This window comes from Acinonyx jubatus, chromosome X, assembly GCF_027475565.1.
Source record: "Acinonyx jubatus isolate Ajub_Pintada_27869175 chromosome X, VMU_Ajub_asm_v1.0, whole genome shotgun sequence".
NCBI classification, from domain to species: domain Eukaryota; kingdom Metazoa; phylum Chordata; class Mammalia; order Carnivora; family Felidae; genus Acinonyx; species Acinonyx jubatus.
The window spans coordinates 99,846,204-99,863,771 of record NC_069389.1 but is presented as its reverse complement, the minus strand read 5'-3'; the positions used below and the strand labels follow the sequence as shown (position 1 = coordinate 99,863,771).

Genomic DNA, 17,568 nt, shown 5'->3' with positions numbered 1-17,568 from the left:
GGGGATTAATATTATTTAAGTCTGAACGTGAATTTACAAGTGTTCACTGGATTAATCTAAGTATCTTGTTAATTTGTAGTAATTATCTTAACTTTTTCTATTCTAATTTTTAAAAGATTTGAATAGCAAAGCAGCATGCATTGATTAAAATTCTAAATTGACAAAGACTGTTAATTGGGTAGCATACATTTAATGCAAAATATGGTGTTACACTTCCTACTTATTTCAGTGTAGGATGATCCAATATGGCAATCAAAATGCATGCAGTTCAGATACCAGCCTCAGCCCTACAATTTTTTTTTTGAGAGAAATAAAAAATTGCCTTCAGACACTGAATTTCAGGTACTCTTCATAAACATTTTCAGTAGTTAGTTGCTCAATTCTAGTGCATTTTTTAATGTCTACAAATAGTGTATATATTTTGGCTTGCCAAATACTTCTTTTGTTTCATAACATTTCCTTAGTATAAATCAGGGGTCTTCAAACTGCAGCCCATGAACCAAATCCACCATGCAATCTAATTTTGTGAATAAAATTTTTTTGGAACACATCCACTCACTCCCAAATGTTTATGTATTTGCTGCTTCCTTGACTTTACAATGATAACAGAGTTGCAACAGAGATAGGGAAGCCCTTTACAGAAAGGTTTGCTGAACTCTGGGCAAAATAATTCAAACCATTATATCATTTCTCTAATATCATGAATGCTCCATTCGACTGGAAGCTTCACTAAGCCAAATTTGGTTTGGGGGCTCCGTTCATCTATGGTAGCATATTTTCACTTTCTTTTCTCAAATTCATTTAGATTTAGTATAGACCCATTGGTCACATCTAATAACCATATATTCATTCCGTGCCTAGCTGTTCTATTTGAGGTTTTCTAGGAAAACCTTACAATTTTGTAAGTCTCCTGTTAATCCTTACTATTCTAAACTTTTAATACATGACACTTATGATCAACCCATCAAGAAAGTACCCTCTCCTTGCTTGGATCTGATAGATGACACAATCATATTTCTTGTAGTTATGTGTGGTCTTCTCTAGCTCATCTTCTTCCTCTCACTCTCTGAATGTTCTCCTTGGCCCTTTTCTAGTCTAATGCCACGTATATTCATTAAAAATTTCATTTATTCTCATTATTTTATTTTTTTAAAAAATTTAATGTTTATTTATTTTTGAGAGAGAGAGAGAGAGAGAGAGAAACAGAGTGTGAGTGAGGGAGGGGCAGAGAGAGAGGGAGACACAGAACTCAAAGGAGGCTCCAGGCTCTGTGCTGTCAGCACAGAGCCCAACGCAGGGCAAGAGCTCACGAACCATGAGATCATGACAGAGCTGAAGTCAGCAGCTTTAACTGACTGAGCCATCCAGAAGCCCCTTATTCTCATTATTTTAACTATCACATTTATGACTGCTGACTCAAAAAAAGACCACCAATGGGGTTGCCTAACAGTGCAGAACTTGCTTGGTATTCTTTCTCTCTCTCTCTCTCTCTCTCTCTCTCCCTCTCTCTCTGCTGCCCCCTTGCTTGCTCTCTCACTTTCTCTCAAATAAATATATAAACTTAAAAAAATACCACCAACAAAAATCTGTTAGTGAAACAAAGCAGAATGTGTTACTTGTTGTAGTAAGTGGAAATACTACCTTCGCAAGGTCTTAGTAGTATCTTGGAAGGGGAAAGGCAAAGGCAGATGTTTATAAAATTTGAGGGTTTGGTTTAAGGTACCTCTTTCAAAGTAGGGACCTGATTAGAATTGAACAAAATTTGTGATATAGATTTTTAAATGTATATATTGGTGTATACCGCAAGGCAAGAGGTTTTTTTTTTTTTAACATTTATTTATTTTTTAGAGACAGAGCATGAGCAGGGGAGGGGCAGAGAGAGAGGGAGACATGGAATCTGAAACAGGCTCTGAGGCATCAGCATGGAACTCATGAACCGCGAGATCATGAATTGAGCCGAAGTCGGACGCTTAACCGACTGAGCCACCCAGGCGCCCCAGCAAGGCAGGAGTTTTAAAGTAAGTCTTGTTGAGTAATCATTTGATTAAGTGAGCAATTTTCTCACTGAATGATCTAGCAATCTGAGAATGGGGATATTTACCCTGATGAGTAACATCTTGTCTTGAGAAGGGCAACTAGCTGAGCCAGCTTACTCTTTAGATAGATAACTTCTCAGAAAGTTCCTGAAACAAACAATAAATTTTTTTCAACCTTAGCTTCCTAGGCAAGAATTTCCCTGAGCAGTGATGTTAATATTGACATCCTTGCTTCTTGATCCTGTTAAGCTGTATGCCTGCAGGAAGTTTGTTTTCACTTCTATTCCAATAACTATCAAATATCATCTACGAAATTATCCATTTACTCTGGTTCCCTACTATACCAGCTCTTCTAATTGCCTTTTTTTTTCACCTATTTCCCCCATCCCCCCACCTCCCTCCCCTCTGGCAACCACCAGTTTATTCTCTCGTATTTTATTCTGTTTATTTGAGTCTGTTCTTTGGGGTGAAGGAGGAGTTGTTCATTTGTTTTGTTTTTTACACTGCACATATAAGTGAAATCATATGCAATTTGTCTATTCAGTTTCTGCCCATTTTTTAATTAGGTTATTTGGTTGTTTTTTTTTAAGTTTTTATTTTAATTCCAGTTACTTAACATACAGTGTTATATTAATTTCAGTTGTACAATATAATGATTCAATAATTTCATACATCACCCAGTGCTCATCACAATACATGCACTCTTTAATCCTCACCACCTATTTAACCCACTCCCCCTGCCAATGTCCCCTCTGGTAACCATCAGTTTGTTCTCTACAATTAAGAGTCTGTTTCTTGGTTTGTCACTTCCCACCGCCCCCCCCCAACCTCATTGCTTGTTTGTTTTGTTTCTTAAATTCCACATATGAGTGAAATCATATGATATTTGTCTTCTCCTGACTGACTTATTTCACTTATCATAATACTCTCTAGCTCCATCCATGTCGTTGCAAATGGCAAGATTTCATTCTTTTTTATGGCTGAATACTATTCATATATATCTATATTATCTATTTATCATATAGATAGATATGATAAATAGATAATATAGATATATAGATATAGATATTACATCTTCTTTATCCATTCATCAGTATATAGACACGGGCTGCTTCCATATCTTTGCTATTATAAATAATGCTACTATAAACATAGGGATGCATGTATCCCTTTGGATTACTGTTCTTATATTCTTTGGGTAAATACCCAGTAATGTAATTGCTGAGTTGTAGGAGGGTAGTTCTATTTTTAACTTTTTGAGGAACCTCCATATTGTTTTCCAGAGTGGCTGCAGCAGTTTGCATTCCCACCAGCAGTGCACAAGTGTTCCTTTGCACTTGCATCCTCACCAATACCTGCTGTTTCTTATGTTGTTGATTTTAGTCATTCTGACAGGTGTGAGGTGATATTTCATTGCAGTTTTGATTTGCATTTCCCTGATGATGAGTGATGTTGAGAATCTTTCTTTTCATGTGTCTGTTGGCCTTCTGTATGCCTTCTTTGGAGAACTGTCTGTTCATATCTTCTGCCTATTCTTAATTGGATTATGTTGTTGTTTTTTTTAGGTGTTGAGTTTCATAAATTCTTTATATGTTTTGGAAATTAACCCTTTATAGGATATGTCATTTGCAAATATCATCTCCCATTCCATTGGTTGCCTCTTAGTTTTGTTGATTGTTTCCTTCACTGAGCAGAAGATTTTATTTTGATGAAGTCCAAATAGTTTATTTTTGCTTTTGTTTCCCTTGCCTCAGGAGACCTATCTAGAAAAAAAAAGTTTCTCCAGCCAATGTCAGAGAAGTTACTGTCTGGGATTTTTATGATTTCAGGTCTCACACTTAGGTCCTTCATCCATTCCGAGTTTACTTTTGTGTGTGGTATGAGAAAGTGGTTTAATTTCATTCATTTGAATATTGTTGTCCAGTTTTCCCAACACCATTTTTTGAAGAGACTTTTTCCCACTGCATATTCTTGCCTCCTTTGTTGAAGATTGATTAATCGTGGGTTTATTTCTGGATTCTCTATTCTATTTTACTGATCTATGTGTCTGTTTTTGTGCCAGTACCAGACTGTTTTTGATTACTACAATTTGTCCTATATCTTGAAATCTAGGATTGTGATACCTCCAGTTTTGTTCTTTTTTCTTAAGATTGCTTTGGCACTTCAGGGTCTTTAATTCAGGGTCTTTTATGGTTCCATACAAATTTTAAGATTATTTGTTCTAGTTATGTGAAAAATACTATTGATATTTTAGTAGTGATTGAATTGAATATTTAGATTTTTTTTGACAGTATGGACTTTTTAATAATATTAATTCTTCCAATCCATGAACATGTTATATCCTTCCATTTGTTTGTGTTGCCTTCAATTTCTTTCATCGATGTCTTACAGTTTTCAGAGTACAAGACTTTTACCTCCTTGGTTAAATTTATTCATAGGTGTTTTATTATTTTTGGTGCTATCGTAAATGGGATTGTTTTCTTAATTTCTCTTTCTGCTGCTTTATTATTAGCATATATAAATCAAACCAATTTCTGTGTAATTTTGTATCCTGTGACTTTACTGAATCCATTTATTAATTCTAATAGTTTTTTGGTAGGATCTTTAGGTTTTCAAAAAATAGTATCATGTCATCTCTGTCATCTGTAAATAGTGACAGTTTTACTTCTTCCTTACCAATTTCAATGCTTTTTATTTTTTTTAATTAATTAATTTATTTTTTGTCTGCTGGTTGCAGCTGAGACTTCCAGTATTATGTTGAATAAAAGTGGAGAGAGGGAATATCCTTGTTGTTCTTGATCTTAAAGGAAAAGTTGTCAGTTTTTTTCACCATAGCATATAATGTTAGCTGTGGGCTTTTCAAATAGGGACTTTTTTATGTTGAGATATGTTCCCTCTAAATCTACCTTGTTCAGAATTTTTACCATAAATTGATGTTGAATTTTGTCAAATATTTTTTCTGCATCTACTTAGATGATCATATAATTTTTATCTTTCATATTGTGAATGTTATGTATCACATTGATTCATATGAGGGTATTGAACTTCCATGCATCCCTGGGAGTAAATCCCACTTGATTTATTTGTTCAAAATTTTTGCATCTGTGTTCATCAGGCATAGTGGCTTGTAGTTTTCTTTTTTTATAGTGTCTGCCTTGTTAATGGTATCAGGATAATGCTGGCCTTATAGGAAACATTTGGAAGTTTTCTTTCTTATTCTGTTTTGTTTTTTGTTTTTTGTTTTTGTTTTTTTTTTGGAATTGAGAAGATTACATATTAACTCTTCTTTAAATGTTTGATAGAATTCACCTGTAGAGGCTTCTGGTTCTAGACTTTCATTTCTTGTGAGTTTTTAAATTACTGATTCAATCTTGTTACTAGTAATCAGTCTATTCAGATTTTCTATTTCTTCCTGATTCAATTTTGGAAGACTGTATGATTCTAGGAATTTATCCATTTCTTTTAGGATGTCCCATTTATTACCATATACTTTTTCATAATATTCTCTTATAATATTTTGTATTTGAGTGGTGTTAATTGTTATAGTTTCCATTTTATTGATGGTACTAATATGTCTCAAGAATATCAGATTTGGGGGCACCTGGGTGGCTCAGTCTGTTAAGAGTCCGACTTCGGCTCAGGTCATGATCTTGCAGTTTGTCAGTTGAGCCCCACATCAGACTCTGTGCTGACAGCTCGGAGCCTGGAGCCTGCTTCAGATTCTGTGTCTCCCTCTCTCTCTGCCCCTCCCCAGCTTGCACTCTGTCTCTCTCTCTCTTAAAAATAAATAAACATTAAAAAATTTTTTAAAAAGGAATATCAGATTTGAAGCCTAAGCACTATATCTAATTCCTCTTTCAATGTGGCTCTGAAGGAGAATAGACTTTGCCACTCCCAAATATGCCTCTTTGTTATGAGTATTATCTTAGCTGGTTATTATTAAGAAACTCCAAAAACCAAGTAGAAGTTACCTTTTTGTAAGGAACATTTGCATTTATAGTTGACCTTTGAACAATGCAGAAGTTAAGGGTACCAACCTGCAGTCAAAAACCCCTGTATAGGGGCACCTGGGTGGCTTGTCAGTTGAGCTTCCAACTCTTGAATTCGGCTCAGTCCATGATCTCACGGTTCATGGGTTCCACCCCGCATTGGGCTCTGCACTGACAGTGAGAAGCCTGCTTGGAATTCTCTAACTCCCTCTCTCTCTGCCCCTGCCCTAGTCATACCCTCTCATTCTCTCTCTCTCTCTCTCTCTCTCTCAAAATAAACTTTAAAAAACTCCATGTATAACTTTTGACTCCTCAAAAACTTAACTACTGTGGCCTACTATTGACTGAAGACTTACCAATAACATAAACAGTCAATTAACACATGTTTTGTATATGTATTATGTACTGTACTCTTATAATAAAGTAAGCTAGAGGAAAAAAAGTGTTAAGAAAGTCATTAGGAAGACAAAATGCATTTACAACACTACTTTAAACAATCCACGTATAAGTGGACCCATGCAGTTCAAACCTATGTTTTTCGAGGGTCAGATGTATAAGAAAAATCTTCATTTGCAAGAGTGTCTCCCTCTCTATAACAGAAAGAGAATAATGATTTAATCTCTAGAAACTTATCAATGGAGAAAGTAATGACCTAAATCTGTATAACAATTATACTCTTGTTTACTGTGCTTTTCTTGATAACCTCCCATAACTGTCTTCCCCACCTCCCAACATCTTCTTTTGTCTTTAGCTGGAGATGGTATTTAAGGTGGCAGCTTGGGCTGTTTCAGGGAATTACTCAATTTTCCTGAGTATCTTCCATTTATAGATGAGGTATACATACTATTAAACTTCCATTTCTTTTTCTTCTTCATCTTTTATTACATGGAGTCTCAGCCAAAAGCTTAGAAAGGTAGAGGGGAAATTATTTTTCCTCCCCTACAGCTCCCAGCATTCAACTAATCATTATGTGCTACCTATTTACTTTATGAATCTCTTTGATGAAACTACAGAAAGTGATGAGACTGGCCTAAAGAGGGCGTAGTTCAGCAGAGTTACAAAACATGAGACCAGAAGATGGCCAAGGAAAACATTCACAGAGAGGGAGAAGAATATGAGCTATAGAAAAGTAGGGGAAATAGGATATTACTGTATCTCAGAGCCAAAGAATCAGAGAAGACTTCTTTTGTGTTGAGGCAATCATAATTGCCATGAATGAAAGATTTAAGATAATAAGAATTAAAAGGAGAGTGCTAAAGCCCTCTATCTAAGGGCTACCCCTTCCATAAGCTGAGAAGAAAGGTAGCTTCCTGGATAAAAGAATAAATATTTAGATTGAACAACGTAACAGTTAATTATTAGCTTGAGATTTAGGATTATACAATTTCCAGAATTGCAATATAGAAAGAAAAGGTTAAATTGCAAGACAAATGATGGGGGAGAGAGATCTAGAAACCATTGTAAAACTAAAAGTAAAATTTGCAATGCTATGAAAAGTACTAATTAAAATCTACAACCAATTAGAAGTTAGAGGTCCATATCACTCAATTTCAACATGCAATCAGTGTTGAATAATATTTAGGTTAATGACCAAATGCCCTGAGTAGGAAATAGAATGAGTATTAGTTGAATTGAAATAATGAACCTTCACTATGTTTATGAAGCATTCAGGAGAAAAGGCAGTGTACTGTTGCTCTGTCTTAACCCAGAGGATAGAACCGATAGAAATTAGCAAGCCTACTGAGCTACCCTCAACACCATCAATTCTTTTCCTCCCACTGATCCCCAATATTCTAATCATGGATAGTTTGATATTTGGGGAACTATTGATCCTAGTTCCCCTTTGGAAATGAATTACCCTTTGTAACAAATAGACCTAAGCTCTTTTGGCAACTCTGTGAATGTCAGGTTCTTCTGGTAAATATCAGCAGCCTCCAACAATTAGAAAATAAATAGAGGTTACCTATCTTCAACCCTGAAGCCTACTACCAGGAGAAAGCAATTCTCAGACCAAATTCCACCTAAGGTACTAATATTTCTTAGCAACCTATTTATCAATTTTTTAAAAGTTCTTTTCTGTATCCTCAGATCCACCTTGTATGAAAGGCTCACTCTGAAACAAATGCAGTTGCATTCTTCCACCCTACATGGCAGGATGTGGAAGCCTTGTAGTCATACTAGGTGGTAAAATTTTCAGAGAAGTGGAGACGCAGGGTCAATAAGCTACAGATGTGTTGTGCATGGAACATACTTTTGGGATTGCCAATTTTTCAACATCTCACTCATATGAAGGAGGTTAATCTTCTCACACTATTCCAAACCAATCAAATATCTTAGCACTGATATGTTTTCCAATCAAAATTATTTTTAACATTACTTGTACAAATCACAAAATCCTAAGGTGATGGTTTCATTTAAGATACTTCACCTGTTAATTATCTAGCCTCCAAGTGTTGCTATAGATAAAAACTCTTCAAATGGTAATTAGTCACTCCTAGGAATTTAATTAGAATTATTTTTTCTCTTACTCATCTCATAATGCTTATACAGTCCTAAAGTATTTTAAAGTTTTATTTATTTTTGAGTGAGAGAGAGAGAGAGTGAGCTGGGGAGGGGCAGAGAAAGAGAGGGGTACAGAGGATCCAAAGTGGGCTATGCGCTGACAGCAGGAAGCCCAACGTGGCTAGAACTCACAATCCCCGAGATCATGACCTGAGCGAAGTCAGCACTCAACCAACTGAACCACCCAAGCGCCGCAGTCCTAAAGTATTTTAAAGTAAATGCCCACTCAGACAATATAACCCAATGAGTCCTGCAGTCCCATATATATATAAGCATCAACAAAGCCCTTCTCACTGACCATAAACTCGCTGCCAGAATGTGGGAGAGCTACCTCTTATAGAGAAGTGGGATAAACCTAGCTTGACTCTCAGCTCTGTTCTTTAATGTTTAATTTAATGTTATTATTATTATTATTTTTAAATGTTTATTTATTTTTAAGAGAGAAAAGAAGGACAGAGCGCAAGCCAGGGAGAGGCAGAGAGAGAGGGAGACACAGGAAGCAGGGTCCAGGCTCTGAGCTGTCAGCGCACAGCCCAACTAGGGCTCCAACTTGCCAACTGCAAAATCATGACCTGAGCTGAAGTTGGACACTTAACTGATTGAGCCACCCAGGAGCCCTTTTAATGTATAATTTTAGTATTTATGTCCATTGCCCCACTACAATTCTAAATACAGTACTATTATCTCTTTCTCTGAATTACCACAGCACTTCTGGGTCTCTTATAAGATCCTTAAGGCAGGGTCCAGTCTGTCTTGATTGCTGCTTTATTCATGGCTCATAGAGAAGTTTATGATGAATGAACACAGTAATGAATAATCTGGTGATACCAGACTATTACTGAATCTCTCTGAAGTTTCCTTATTTAGAGAATAGGAACAGTAATAGTACCTACTTTATACTACTAATTTGATATCCTTAACTCAAGTGCACTTTACATAATGCAACCACATTAATTTTCTTGAAACACTATTTTCTACAACCCTACTACTGACTGCACTTACAATACTGTGCATAATTATCTCTTCTTGTCTAATTTTCCCAGTGGATTGTGAATTTGTTGAAGGCTGAGACTTGACATTTTAAATTGTGTCCCTAGATGTAACACTGTGAAAAGCACATAGGAAGTCTCAATGAAAGTTTGTTGAATGAATAAATCTGCCTGAGTCATTGAAATTGTTAAAATTAACCTAACCCACAATTGCCCTCAAGTATCTGAGTACCAAATTTAATGTTATTCTTACTTCGAAAGTTTGCCCACTCTCAAGATTTCCACTCTATTATTAAATTGTATCATGTTAGAATTTAGCTTTTCATAGAAAATGAATTCCTCCGAGTAAGTTAACTGAGCCAGTTGAGTTGTGGCTATGTGTACAAAGGCAAATGAAATAGAAAGTTGAGTAATTGTTCTGTCAATTTAGTCAATATTGAAACCACTCTAAAGCACCCACACAGTTTACATTTTACTTAAACAGTACAGATAACTGTCTCAAATTTAAAAAGAATGACCCTGAGTTTGTTCCCCACATGACATAAAACTGGCTGCTGTGAAATGGAAAATTAGAACTCATACAAAGATACTAATACAAGGGTTCTGTTCTGTAAGTATCAGAAAGAAATCATTTTAAAATGCTTTTCCCTATTAGCTGCATGGCATGAACCTTGAGGAGAATACCAATGGAGACTGCACAACTTTCAAGTGAGGTTACCAAAGAGCCGAAATTTTCATTTCAACCAAAACTCATTCTTTACAATTCTATACCAACAAACATGCTTAACCCTTCTAGAGAAAGTATTTGCTAATATGATAGCTGATATGGAAGCTTGCTCCTTTCTTCGTTCCACATTTCATCACTTATCATTTAGTTGGGAACAAAAAAATCTCTGACCAGAAGTGAATAAATAGCAATATTTAATTATATTTCATAACCAGAAGTCTGGAATCAAGCTGTCCCAGAGTTGATTTTGGACTTCAGTGATAACACAGATGAAAGAAGACTGTCTGACTTCTGGAATTCTACAAGATGGTCCAATAGAGCTATCTGTCTGCAAACAAGCTTTATGTTTCAAGTAAAGGGAAGAATTACCCCGAAAGTTCAAGGTCAGTAGAGCTGCCTTTGCTACCATGGGCCCTGGAGACACAAGCCTGAGGACAGAGCCTTCTTCTTCCCCATTCCAGAAGAGTCAGGCAAACATCCAGAGTCGAGGGGACAGGGCCACCTCCCAGAGCCAAGGGAGTGTGACTGTCACACTACTGGAGCAGGAGGGAGAGCATCAAAACCAAAGAGGATTAATCCTGAATAATAATTATTAAAATCTAATGGCATTAACCTGCTAGGTTTTGGACTCGCTGGTAACTCATAATCCTTTTCTTGTTTTCAATTTCTTCCTTTTGGAATGGGAATGTCTATCCTATGCCTGTCCCACTAATGTATTGTGGAAGCAGATAACTTGTTTGGTTTCACAGCTTCACAGCTGGAGAGGACTTAGCCTCAGAATGCATCAAACCTGGAGTCTAAGCCATATCTGAATTAGATGAGATTTAGATAAGACTTTGGAATTAGAATTGATATTGGAATAGGTTCAGACTTTTGTAGCTCTTGGGATGGGGTGAATATAAATTGTATGTGGTAAGGACATAAATGTGGGTGGCCAGAGGGCATAGTATTATGGGCTGAAGTGTGTCTGACTGTATTTAGAGATAAGGTCTTTAAATAAATTATGAAGTAAAAATGAGGTTATATGGTTGGAATCTTTGTAAAAAGAAGAGATTAGGACAAAGACACATACTATATGAAAACACAGGGAGAAGATGGTTATCTACAAGGAGAGCTGCCTCAGAAGAAACCAGACCTAGGGTGCTTGGGTGGTTCAGTCAGTTTAAGCATCTGACTTTTGATTTTGGCTCAGATCCTTATGTCACGGTCCTGAGATTAAGCCCCGCTTTGGACTCAGCGCTGGGTGTGTAGCCTACTTGAGATTCTCTCTCTCCCTCTCCTTTTACCATCTCCCTCAAAAATAAATAAATAAATAAATAAATAAATAAATAAATAAGAAAAGAGAAAAATGGTACTTAAAAAAAAAGAGAAGAAGAAACCAGACCTGCTGACACTTTGATTTCAGACTTCTATCCTCCAGAATTCTAAGAAAATACATTTCTTTTGTTTAGGTCATCAGTCTGTGGTATTTTACTATAGCAGCCCTGGCAAACTATCCCCCCCAGGACCTTGTAAAGCATCCATTCTAGTAACTGTCTCTGAAGCTTACATTTTAGTAGCTTCATGATATATCAATCTCTGTACCTCACATTGATCACTGAATTTGGTTCTTATATCATTCATTAACTATTTTATCCAAGTCTATTGTAAATATCTTGAGGACATTGACAGTTTCCTGAGTTTTCAATATCCACTCCACTCTGGTCTTACCCCTCTTATGTCCCAAGATAGAATTGAACACATGAGATACTTAACAGTGAACTTTTATTGATTTTTTCATCACACCTACATGTGGTCCCACCTGGAGTTCTTAAAGGATTATTGAAGACAGACCATCTGCCATCTCCCTAAGATTAACTTCTCTGAGGTCACAATTATTGTTGTAGTAAATATTTTTCTCTGAAGTCATAGTTATTGTTGTAGTACATATTTTTCACATAGTATTTTTATTCAAAGCCAGTGTAATTTTAGTATACTGGTAAATGCAATTAGAGCTGAAAATATGATACATAAAGTGCTAAATATCAGATATCAGAGAAATATCTATTAAAAACTAAAAATAAGAAAACTAATTTATACCTAGGAATCACATAAATGTCATGAAAAGAGAACTTCAGTAAGTGATAAATGAGTGTGCAGAATCATTAACTTCATGTTTGTTGAGGCCAGGGTCTACTCAAATTACTAAATTGTTAGTACAGTTTTCCAAGAGTGTTATACCCACTCTACCCCCTTCTTGGAATCATAATCTGAAAAGTGTCTTTATATATGCAAAATTCTAGTTTCACTTTTTCATATTTTACAATTCTGGTGAATGTGTGTAAATACAAATTGGATTTAGAAAGTAAACTAATGCCTGTTTAAATCAAAAAAGAACTACAAACATCCTAAATTCTGTTCATTTGTAATATATTGCTCCAAACTCTGTTCTTTTTATTGATGTGCTCTTAAAATTGGTTTGATTTCTATTTTCTCCTCTTAAAAAATACTGTTTAATTATTTTCCTGGTTAATAATGTAATAAGCTTTGCTCTCATAATTCATTAAAAGAAAACACCCAGGCCTGGAAAACACAATTACTATAATTTTCATAATGATTTACTTGATTCTACTGATTGTTTCCAAGGTGTTGTCTTGAAAATGGAGTTTAGGATGTCTAAATCCATACTGAAACTTCTGACTTTTCAAGGCAATCCCCAGATAGATTTTCTTATCAATCAATCAATTAAATCCCACAACTGCGCAAGCCAGTCTTTTTTTTTTTTTTTTTAAATAGAACTTTTGTTTTACCTGTGAGATATATGGAAAAAAGCTAGACATGGCCCTGGTGAAAGAGTAATAAAATGCCAGCAGAGCTCATCCAGAAGGAGGAATAAAAAGTTAAATAAATCCTATATTATGTAAGGTTTTATAATATAGGAAAAAATTATAACTAAATATTATAATGTAAAAAAAACTATTAAACTGGATTTTCAAAAATGAAATGCACAATGAATATATTTTAATCAATGGGAAGCAGAATGTTTAAGGTATATCTTTGTAAACCCAGTCAATGTTTGGTATGTGATAACATATCAAAGGTCATGGGCAGCTTCACAAGATGTTGCTTGCTTATTTATAACTGTTGATGGTTTCAGCTAATAACTCTACAAAGCAAAAAAAGTCTTCCTTCTGTTTAACCTGTCATGCTAAAGGCTAAAAATGTATTTTATAAAGGGCTTCTGCCTTGATTATCATCATCAATATATAAAAGAGTAGGTAATGAATTATTTTCTAAGTTGGGTTCCACGATATGAAATGCTGAAATGATAAATTATACTTTTGTAGAATCATTAGACAAACAAACTGGTTGGGTGTTGTAATTATCCAACCATAATTTGGTTATTGACTAGAATTCCATTGGATAAATATGCTTTCTGACTTTAAAAATAATATATGCTTATTGTAAAAAATTGAGAAAACAACAAGGTTTACAGCTAATATTCTATATACAGCTGTATGTCACTTTCTTTTTTTCCTCATACATTGCATCTCTTATGCATTTTCCCATGTACTTTATGATTCTTTGTAAATATCATTTTCAGAGTTTTATTTTAATGGTAAATTACAATAATGGACTAAATAAAAGGTTACACTTCAAAATATATTAGATGTACTTAAAACGAAATATACTGTGTGGAGAAAGACTGTATGTAAGCAGGAACTGTTATTTGTTGTTTTTGGACAATACTACATTTTTAAACAATTATCTTTTTTAGTGGTTCATTTACTCAGTTTCTTATTTCTGGAAATGAATAACTGTGTGTGAATAAATGTGTCTAAAGCACATAAAGAAAGCATGTCATTAATACTTCCTCAGAAGAACTTTTAATTCGGACTTTCCCTAATTGATAATTATAGCTTCTAGTTCAATTGATGTAAACATACAATAATTCAAATACTCAGCCACATGACTTTTTAGCACCTTAGATTATATCCTCCCTAATTAAGGGACTCATTAAGCTAAAGTTTAAGGTAGTATATATTCTCAGTACTTCACTGAACTTAGGTCAGTTGCTTGGTTTTATTTTAGGCAGTGTCTATTCTGAGATTTTTCAGACGATTTTTTCAAATGTTACTAGAAGAGTGTAACAAATTAGTGAACTGTCTGTCCATGAACCTGTCCAAAGTCTTTACCAATAATTAAGAAAAATATCCTACTTTGCTCTTGATGTGGTTTCCTTAGACTAGAGAATAGTCAGAATCCTGAGATATTTTTAACAAATCCATTTCTAAAGAGAGAGAAAGAACAGGTGGCTTACAGAAAGAATTTTAACTTATGAAAGTGACTAAATCTTTCTAAATCCATAAATAGTATCAAGTCTTCCAGTTGTTCAATTCTCAAAATTTAAGTGCTTTTGGCTATAAAAATATTGCATCTAATAATTTTGAAGTATGCTTTCAGTAATGCATTTTTTATCTAAAAATGTCTTAACACTGAGAATGTCATCATGAATTATGAAACTTTTCTATATTTAATTTTATTTGGTGCCAAGGGCTATGAGGAAAAGATTTTAGTGAACTAAGGGCTAATAATAACTTCACTTTAACCTTAACTATTTTTCTTTATTTCTTTATTCTTTTTTTATTAGCTAATCATAATTGAGTGCCCTTTAAATCAGGACACCAATGACACTTTGTTTCCAATTAACAGTAAAAACCTTCTTTGATCCTTTGACTTTTTTATGAGATGAATTTATATTTTCCAGACTAACATGCATGACAACATAATTCTCTATATTCATTAATATTCAACTTTGTTGCTTTAATGAGAGAAACCAGGAGAAATGTAATGTCATCTGCTTATCGGAGCCATTAGTAATTTTTGCTAATATAGAGAGACCAAAAATCTTTTGACTAATAATAGCCAATATTAATTGAGCACTTGCTATATGTTAGACACTGTTCTAAGTGTCGATTATGTATTAAGTTACTTAGTACTCAAGAAAGCTTTCTGAGATAGGAACTACAGACTAGTGAACACAAATGAATATGCCTAACCTAATTTTAGATTTAGTCTTTTATTTATTCCATGGTTCTATGTTACCATTAAAATGCAACTCTGAAAGAGAACAAAATGCTTCTCTCTTTCGGGAACTGGTTGAGCAGGAGGCGCCATAGTGGGAGTCGACATCTGCCAAAACAAGGACCCAAAGGTTTCCGCGAAAGGAGCCCCAGATAGAGGACTTCTATGAGACTGTGGTCACGCTGTACAGGTTTCTGGCCAGACCAACCAACTCCACCTTTAACTAAGTTGTGTTGAAGAGGTTGTTCATGAGTCACACCAGCCGGCCACTTCTGTCCCTTTACCGGATAATCCTGAAGATGAAGCTGCCTGGCTGTGAAGACAAAACAGTTGTGGTTGCAAGGATGTGCATGTCCAGGAGGTGCCCAAACTGAAGGTGTACGTGCTGCCGGTGAGCCGCCATGCCTGGATCCACATCCTCAAAGCTGGAGGCAAGATCCTCACCTCTGACCAGTTGTTGGCCCTGGACTCCCCCAAGGGCTGTGTGGCACAGTCTTGCTCTCTGGTCCACACAAGGGCCGAGTGGTTTGGCAAAGCCTCAGGAAACCTGCACAGCCACACCAAACCCTACGTGCGGCCGGAGGGCTGGAAGTTTGAGCACACCAGAGGCCACAGGGCCAGCAGGGCTACAAAAATGAACCCCAGACCTTGACTTGTTATTAAAAAGATTTTGTATGTTGAAAAAAAAAAAAGGAGAGAGCAAATTGATAGTTGCCACAGGGAAGTGAGGGGTTGGGCAAAGAAAGGGATTAAGAGGTACAATCTTCCAGTTATGAAATAAATCAGATATGGGGATGTAATGTAGAGCATAAGGGATATAGTCAACAATATTGTAACAACTTTGTACAGTGTCAGATGGTAACTAGACTTACTGTGGTAATCATTTCATAATGTATATAAATACCAAATCTCTATGTTGTACACCTGAAATTAATACATTGTATCACAGTTATTTTTCAATGAAAAAAGCAACTCTGAAAATGATGTTTAAATTCAATAGCTAATGACATGAAAAGTGCATATGATTTAATGCTTAAACTCTATACACAGTGTTATATTGGTTCTGTTTTACATAGATACATATTCATGCATATATAAGGAGAAGTCCACCAAATATTCAAAGTGTTCCCACCAAATAATGGAATTTCAGGTGGTTTTCACTTTCTTCTTTATACACTATTTGAACCCAGGCAGCACCCACAAATTCAACCTGACAATAGAATGTTAACAAAAATCACATGAAGGATGTGGACTAGACTGACAGGAAAATGTATTGTATGTTAGTTATCAATAATCCAAGGAAGAAGGACTAAAGTATAAGAATTGTTGATCTAGTTTCAGCTGATATTCTGATACTCTAAGAGCTATATTTAGTTCATAGTAAAATGTGCTGGAGACAACCCATGCATTTTCCTTTGTTCTAATGAGCCAAATAATCACATGGGTAATCCTTACTCATCCATTTGCTAGTCTTCTAAAATTGCATTGAAGTATCCAATGCTAAGGATACAAAAATAGAATCCAAGAGTACTTTTCAACTTTGTCCTGTACAAATCCAAAGAGGTCCATATTTTAAAGGATTTAAATGAAGTGTAATGAATGTGAAAGGGGTTAATTATATCTTTGTGAGAATGTATATATTCACTAAAAATATTATTTTAAAAATATGATCATATACAGCAATGGTAACATATTTAAGTTGATATAGAGAGCTGCCTATGCCAGGATTTCCGAAACTGTGATGTCCTAGGTCGTGTGTTATCAGATTCATCTGTCATACGTGTTTAAAATGAAGAATCCTGGATCCCTCTCCCAAACTAACTGAATCCAAATCTCTGGGAGTGGGAACCATATTATATGAATTTTCAACAAGCTCCCTAAATGATGTTAATGCACACTGACTTTTGATAATACCTATCCTAGAGGTACTATTTCATCTCTGACAATGAGATACTATTTATTTTAATAATACAGAAGCATGATAGAGGATGCAGTTGTATTGCAAAGCCCAAAATTAAGGACGCCACTGTCTCTGAAGAACACAGCACTGAGGGCGAACACCTCCCATTATGCCTCTTATGGTCACTTTGACTAGTGCATCTTGAATCTGGTTGATTCTCAGAATGTCCTAGCATGATTTTAAAAGCACAGATTCTAAGGCTCCACACCACACCTACTGAATCAGAATCTCTGAGGACAAG

The 17,568-nt window shown here is 35.3% G+C and overlaps 1 pseudogene; it reads left to right on the top strand.

Annotated features, from left to right (window-relative positions):
- LOC106972826 (ribosomal protein L18-like) overlaps positions 1 to 16,019 on the top strand; it is a 58,837-nt pseudogene extending 42,818 nt beyond the window's left edge.
- The last annotated feature ends 1,549 nt before the right edge of the window (positions 16,020 to 17,568 follow it).